Genomic DNA, 8,065 nt, shown 5'->3' on the forward strand with positions numbered 1-8,065 from the left:
AACAAAAGTTACAAAATTCGAAAACCCATTCAACCACGAGTCTACCCATACCAATTTTACCAAAATCGGACCTCAACTCGACCCTCAAATCTACAAATCTTATTTCCAAATTTCTAAGTTCCAATCTCCGATTCACACCTCAAAATCATGTAATCTAGTTGGATTACTTGATGATAATTCAATATTATGGAGTAGAAATGATGACAAGAGACTTACCTCAAGTTTTTCTTGAAAATATATCAAAACAATCGCCTCTCCTCAAGCTCCAATTTGTCAAAAATGGCAAATGGGACGAAGTCCCTGTTTTTATAATTCTGCCCATACATCCTCGGTTCTGCCTCAATCTTGGCCTTAGATCTTGGCCTTCGATCGAGGTCCTTGATCCTGGTCCTCGGTCCTACCCCTCGATCCTGGCCCTCGATTATGTCTTCAACCCGGCCTTCGACCGTGACCCTCGACCCTAGGCTCGATCATGCCTTCGATCGTGGCCCTCGACTCTGGGCTCGATCATGGCTTCGATTGTGGCCCTCGACCTTGAGCTCGATCTGGGCTTCGATTGTGGCCCTCGACCCTGAGCTCGATCTGGGCTCACATCTGGGCTCGATTTCTGGGCAGAAGCAATTTCCAACAGAAGGAAATTGCAGCAGTTGTTCTAGTTCAATTGTTGATCCGTTAACCATCCGAAACTCACCTGAGGCCCTCAGGACCTCAACCAAATATACCAACAAGTCCTAAAACATCATACGAACTTAGTCGAATCCTCAAATCACCTCAAACAACGCTAAAACTATGAATTACACCCCAATTCAAGCCTAATGAACTTTGAAATTTCTAATTTCTACAAACAACTCCGGAACCTATCAAATCACGTCCGATTGACCTCAAATTTTGCACACAAGTACTAAATGACATAACAGAGGTATTCCAATTTTCAGAATTAGATTTCGACCCGGATATCAAAAAGTCAACCCCCCGGTCAAACTTCTCAAAAATAAAACTTTTGGCATTTCAAGCTTAATTCCTCTACGGACTTCCAAATAGTATTTCGGACATGCTCCTAAGCCCAATGGAATTATCAAAATTCAAATCCGAGGTCGTTTACACATAGGTCCATATCTGGTCCACTTTTCTAACTTAATTGTTTTTTTTTTCAATTGTGAGACTAGGTGTCTCATTTCACTCCGAGTTCCTTCCGGACTCGAACCCACTAACCCAATATAATATAATATAGCTGAATAATACCAAAAAGAAGTAGGAATGGGAAAAACGGGGTTATAACTCTCGAAACGACCGGCCGGGTCGTTACATCCTCCCCCTCTTAAATATCTGTTCGTCCTCGATCGGGTCTGGAAACATACCTGGAGTCTCGAATAGGCGTGGATATCTGCTCCGCATCTCCCACTCGGTCTCCCAGGTGGCCTCCTCCACCTTCACTGAAGCTATATCCTTTGACCTCAACCTTCAAACCTGCCGATCCAAAATAGCCACCGGCTCCACATCATAAGTCATATCACCCTCCAACTGAACCGTGCTGAAATCCAAAACATGGGACGGATCTCCAATATACTTCTGGAGCATGGAAACATGAAACACTGGATGCACACTAGACAAGCTGGGTGGAAAGGCAAGCTTATAAGCCACCTCCCTTATTCTCTAAAGCACCTCAAAAGGCCCAATGAACCGGGGGCTCAACTTGCCCCTCTTCCCAAACCTCATAACACCCTTCATGGGTGATACCTTCAGTAAAACCTTCTCCCCAACCATAAAAGACACATCACAGACCTTCCTATCCGCGTAGCTCTTTTGCCTAGATTGTGCCGTGCGAAGCCGCTCCTGAATCAGTTTCACCTTATCTAATGCGTCTTGGACCAAGTCTGTACCTAAGAGCCTAGCCTCACCCTGCTTAAACCATCCAACCGGAGATCTACACCTCTTCCCATACAAAGCCTCGTACGGAGCCATCTGAATACTCGACTAATAACTGTTGTTATATGCAAACTCCGCGAGTGGCAGAAACTGGTCCCATGAACCCCCAAAGTCAATGACACAAGCACGCAACATGTCCTCCAATATCTGAATAGTGCGCTCAGACTGTCCGTTTATCTGAGGGTGAAAAGTTATGCTTAACTCAACCTGAGTACCCAACTCTCGTTGCACGGCCCTCCAAAAAAGTGATGTGAACTGAGTACCCCTCTCTGAAATGATGGAAACCGGGACACCATGTAGGCGAACGACCTCTCGGATGTAAATCTCAGCCAACCACTCTGGAGAGTATGTAGTACTAACTGGAATGAAGTGCGCGGACTTGGTCAGCCGATCCACAATAACCCAAATAGCGTCGAACTTCCTCGAAGTCCGTGGGAGCCCAACTACAAAGTCCATAGTGATCCGCTCCCACTTCCACTCTGGTATCTCTAACCTCTGAAGCAAGCCACCTGGTCTTTGATGCTCATACTTAACCTGCTGACAGTTTAGACACCGAGCCACAAACCCAACTATATCCTTCTTCATCCGCCTCCACCAATAGTTCTGCCTCAAATCCTTGTACATCTTCGCGGCACCCAGATGGATGGAATACCGCGAGCTGTGGGCCTCCTCAAGAATCAGCTCTCGAAGCTCATCTACATTAGGCACACATATCCGACCCTGCATTTTCAGCACCCCGTCATCACCAATAGTCACATCCCTAGCATTACCTCTCTGAACCCTGTCCCGAAGAACGAGCAAGTGGGGGTCATCATACTGACGCCTTGATACGGTCATAAAGAGAAGACCTGGAGACCACACAAGCCAATACCCGACTATGCTCCGAAATATCAAATCTGACAAGCTGGCCTGCCAAGTTCTAAACATCTAATGCCAAAGGTCTCTCTGTTGCTGGAAGATATGCTAAACTCTCTGCCCGGTGACTCAAAGCATCGGCCACCATATTGTCCTTCCTTGGATGGTACAAAATAGTGATATCATAGTCCTTAAGAAGCTCCAACCATCTCCGCTGACGCAAATTAAGATCCTTCCGCTTTAACAGATACTGCAGACTCCGGTGATCAGTATAGATCTCACAATGAACCCCATACAAATAATGATGCCAAATCTTCAAGGTGTGAACAATGGCTGCTAACTCAAGATCATGGATAGGATAGTTCTTCTCATGGGTCTTCAACTGGCGCGAGGCATAGACAATCACCCTACCCTCCTGCATCAAAACACAACCAATGCCTATCCTCGAGGCATCACAATACACGGTGTAAGAACCTGAAGCTGATGGCAAAACTAACACTGGAGTTGTGGTCAAAGCAGTCTTGAGCTTCCGAGAGCTCTCCTCACATTCATCCGACCACCTGAATGGAGCACCCTTTTGGGTCAATTTGGTGAAGGGCGATGCAATAGATGAAAATCCCATCACAAAGTGACGGTAGTAACCCGCCAAACCAAGAAAGCTCCTAATCTCCGTGGCTGAGGACGGTCTTGGCCAACTCTGCACCGCCTCTATCTTCTTCGGATCCACCTGAATACCCTCACTAGACACCACGTGTCCCAAGAATGCTACTGAACTGAGCCAAAACTCACATTTAGAGAACTTTGCATAAAGCTTCTCCCCCGTCAATCTCTGCAATACAACCATCAAATGCTGAGCGTGCTCTTCTTGGCTACAAGAGTACACAGGATGTCGTCAATGAATACAACGATGAATGAGTCCAAATAGGGCTGGAATACACTGTTCATCAGATGCATGAACGCTGCTGGGGCATTGGTCAGCCCAAAAGACATCACCAAGAACTCATAATGGCCATATCGGGTTCTGAAAGTTGTCTTGAGAATATCTGAATCCCGAATCTTCAGCTGGTGATAACCGGACCTCAAATCAATCTTGGAGAACACCCTCGCTCCCTGAAGCTGGTCGAATAAATAATCAATATGAGGCAAAAGATACTTGTTCTTGACTGTGACCTTGTTCAACTGCCTGTAATCAATACACATTCTCAGGGAACCATCCTTCTTTTTCACAAATAGAACCGGTGCACCCCAAGGTGACACACTAGGCCGAATAAACCCCTTATCAAGGAGTTCCTGAAGATGTTCTTTTAATTCCTTCAACTCCGCTAGTGCCATACAATACGGTGGAATAGAAATGGGGTGAGTTAACGACACCAAATCAATACCAAAGTCAATATCCATGTCAGGCGGCATGCCCGGTAGGTCTGCAGGAAGCACATCCGGAAAGTCACGTACAACCGGAACAGAATAAATGACAGGAGTCTCTGCACTAACATCCCTCACAAAAGGCCAAATAAGATAGGCAACCCTTCTCAACCATGCGCTGAGCCTTCAATTATGAAATCACCCTACTTGGTACATAATCTACAGAACCGCTCCACTCAACCCTCGGAATTCCCGGCATAGCCAACGTCACCGTCTTAGCGTGACAATCTAGAACAACATGACATGGAGATAATCAATCCATACCCAATATCATATCAAAGTCAACCATACTGAGCAACAATAGATCTACTCGGGTCTCCAGACCCCCCAATTGTCACCGCACATGACCGATATACGCGGTCCACAATAATAGTATCGCCCACAGGAGTAGATACATGTACAGATGAAACTAAGGACTCACGGGGCATATCCAGAAAATGAGCAAAATACGAGGAAATATATGAATACGTAGAACCAGTGTCAAATAATACCGAGGCATCTCTGTGACAAACTGAGACAATTCCTATAATCATAGCATCTGAAGCAATAGCATCTGGTCTGGCAGGGAGAGCATAGAAACGGGCCTGACCACCCCCTGATCTGCCTCCCCCTCTAGGGCGACCCCTAGCTGACTGACCTCCACCCCGAGCTGACTGGGCGGATGGTGAGGTAGCTGGTGCTGTAGTCGGAGGCTGACTCCTCTGCTGAGATAGACCTCCATGACAACGAGGACACTGCCTCCATATATGCCCAAGCTTCCCACACTCAAAATAACTCCCTGGTGATGGCGGCAGAAATTGAAGGGAACCCCTAGCACCGGGATGACTGGTAGAAGAACCTAGCATGGAAGAGCCCTGAACAGGTGGAGCACGGGATGAACTATGAACTATAAGGGCACTAAGTGATGAGTGGCCCTGATGAGAACTATGAGAACCATGGACAGATGATGCACCCCGATGAAATGGCCGAGCTGACTAAGCCTGTCTGAAATGATGACCTCTACCGTGCTGGAACTGACCCCTAAAAGGAGCACCGCTGAATCCACCCTGACCACGGGGCCTCTTGGCCTCCCGCTCAACCCTCTCCTGACTACGAACCATCTCAATCTACTGAGCAATTTTGACAACCTCATCAAAGGTAGCAGCCAAAACCCGCTCCCTGATCATGAGCAACTGTAGCTGATAAGTGAGGCCATCAGTAAACCTCATGATCCTCTCTCTGTCCGTGGGAACCAACCAGATAGCATGACAAGCCAACTCGGAGAACCGCATCTCATACTGCATCACAGACATATCACCCTGGCATAGCCGTTCAAACTGTCTGTGTAACTCCTCTCTGCGGGATCGAGGCACGAACTTCTCCAAAAAGACCACGGAGAATTGCTTCCAAGTAAGGGGTGCTACGCCAACAGGCCTACGCCTCTTGTAAGTCTCCCACTATCTAAGTGCAGCCCCAGAAAACTGAAAGGTAGTGAATGAGACCCCCATAAGTCTCCAAAATACCAGCAGTATGGAGTATCCTCTGACACCTGTCCAAAAAGTCCTGAGCATCCTCTCTCTTTCTGCCACTAAAAGGTGGTGGCTAAAGTCTCCCAAACCTCTCCAACCTATGCTGATCATCCTCAGGCATAGTAGTAACCACATAATCCTGAGCAACAGCAACCGGCTGGGCTGGTGGTGCCTCTGGTGTCTGAAGTCCCTGAATAACCTGCTCGGGTGTGCGAGCGACGGGAGTTTGAGTGCCTCCCCTGGCCTGAGAAGTGGTTGCGGCCGTCGAAATAGAGACCGCCTGAGCAAGGCCAGTACACGATGTCAGAATCTGATCTAGGGCCTCCTAAATGCCTGGAATCACAATAGGCACATGTGGTGCCTGAGCTGGTGCATCAACAACTGGAACTTGGTCCTGATCTGGGACAACCGGTGGATCTGTAGGTACTGCCCCAACTGTTGTACGGGCTGCACCTCTGCCCCTACCACGGCCTCGGCCTCTCGCGGCCTTGGCTGGTGGTACTGGTGGCTGGCCCTCCTGACCGGTAGTACGAGTCCTCACCATTTGTGAGAGAATGAAACAACAGATGTTTAGCTACTAGAATCAACAGATTTGCACGACAAGAATTCAAGAATGTGGAGTTTCCTAAAGGTTCTGCAGCCTCCTGAAGAAAAGTAAAAACGTCTCCGTACTGATCCGCAAGACTCTACTAAACCCGATCATGACTCGTGAGACCTATGTAACCTAGGCTCTGATACCAATCTGTGACGACCCAAAACTAACCCCTGTCCTGATGGTGCCTATAATGGAACTAGGCAAGCCGACTCATTTCCAAAACAAAATGATATTTTCATTTCAAAGATAATTTTAAGGTTATTTAACATAAAATCTCCATTTAAAGAGTTCAAATCCAAGAAAAATAGAAGTGCGGAAAAGAAAAGCCCGACATCGGGATGTCACTAGTCATGAGCATATACTATAATCTGTTTAACAATATCAAGGCTAACTCAGCCCGGAAAATAGCTAAATACAACTAGAGGAAGATAAGAGGGAGAAGAGCAGGGGCTGCGATTGCCAAACAGCTACCTTGCTATCTCCAAGAAAATTTGCAACCAGAACACTCAATAACCCCTACCATGTCCAGCTAGACCTGGATCTGCACACAAGGTGCAGGGAGTAACGTGAGTACGCCAACTCAGTAAGTAACAACAATAAATAAAGACTAAGCAGTAGTGACGAGCAATAAAGCATATAACGTTCATATCAGGAAATTTCAGTAAAATACCACATGCTCTTAAAAAAATCAGGATTTGAATCAAACATCTCGTTTAAACCCAGTTCCAGTAAAAATCATTTAAAGACATTTTTTTTCCAACAGTTTTTCAAACAAAGGCTCAATGCAAAGGTGAGCATAAATGATGAAATCATAAACAGCCCCTCGGACAAAACATCACTCATATACAGCCCCTCGGGCAAACCTCACAGTCACTCGTACCACTCGGGCATATCTCACAATCACTCTTGCCACTCGGGCATACCTCACAATCACTCTTGCCACTCGGGCATACCTCTCAATCACTCTTGCCTCCCAGTCACTCAGCACTCGGTACTCGGTACTCACACTCAGTAGGTACCTGCGCTCACTGGGGGTGTGTACAGACTCCGGAGAGGCTCCTTCAGCCCAAGCGCTATAATCTGCACGGACAACTCACGTGCGATAATAATAAAGTATGCTGTAGGCGGGCAGCCCCGATCCACACTCATCCTCACAAATCAGGTCCTCGGCCTCACTCAGTCATAAAGTATGCTGCAGGCGGGCAGCCCTGATCCACACTCATCCTCACAAATGAGTCCACTCGGGCATTTCAGTAAAACAGGGCATTCGGCCCAAAACATTTATATGCATCAAAATAGAGTCATAAAACTGAGTTATACGGTAAAGAAGTATAAACATGACTGAGTATAGATTTTCAATCGAAAACAGTGAGAGGATGGTAAGAAACAACCCCTAAGGTTCCAAACAGCATTGGTGCAAGGCCCAAACATGGCATTCAACCCAATTTACAGAAAATCTTTCTAAAACATATAAGTATCAATGGTTTCAACAAAGTATGCAACTTTACAGTTGCTACGGGGCAGACCAAGTCACAAATCCCCAATAGTGCACGCCCACACACCCATCACCTAGCATGTGCGTCACTAAAAATAGTAGAATAATACAAAATTCGGGGTTTCATACCATCAAGACTAGATTTACAATCGTTACTTACCTCAAAATGTAAAACTTTTTACTCTGCTATGCCTTTGCCTCGCAAATCGGCCTCCGAATGCCTCGAATCTAGTCACAAATAATTTGTTTCAGTCAATAAAATTC

This window comes from Nicotiana tomentosiformis, chromosome 1 (genome assembly GCF_000390325.3).
Source record: "Nicotiana tomentosiformis chromosome 1, ASM39032v3, whole genome shotgun sequence".
Classification (NCBI taxonomy): domain Eukaryota; kingdom Viridiplantae; phylum Streptophyta; class Magnoliopsida; order Solanales; family Solanaceae; genus Nicotiana; species Nicotiana tomentosiformis.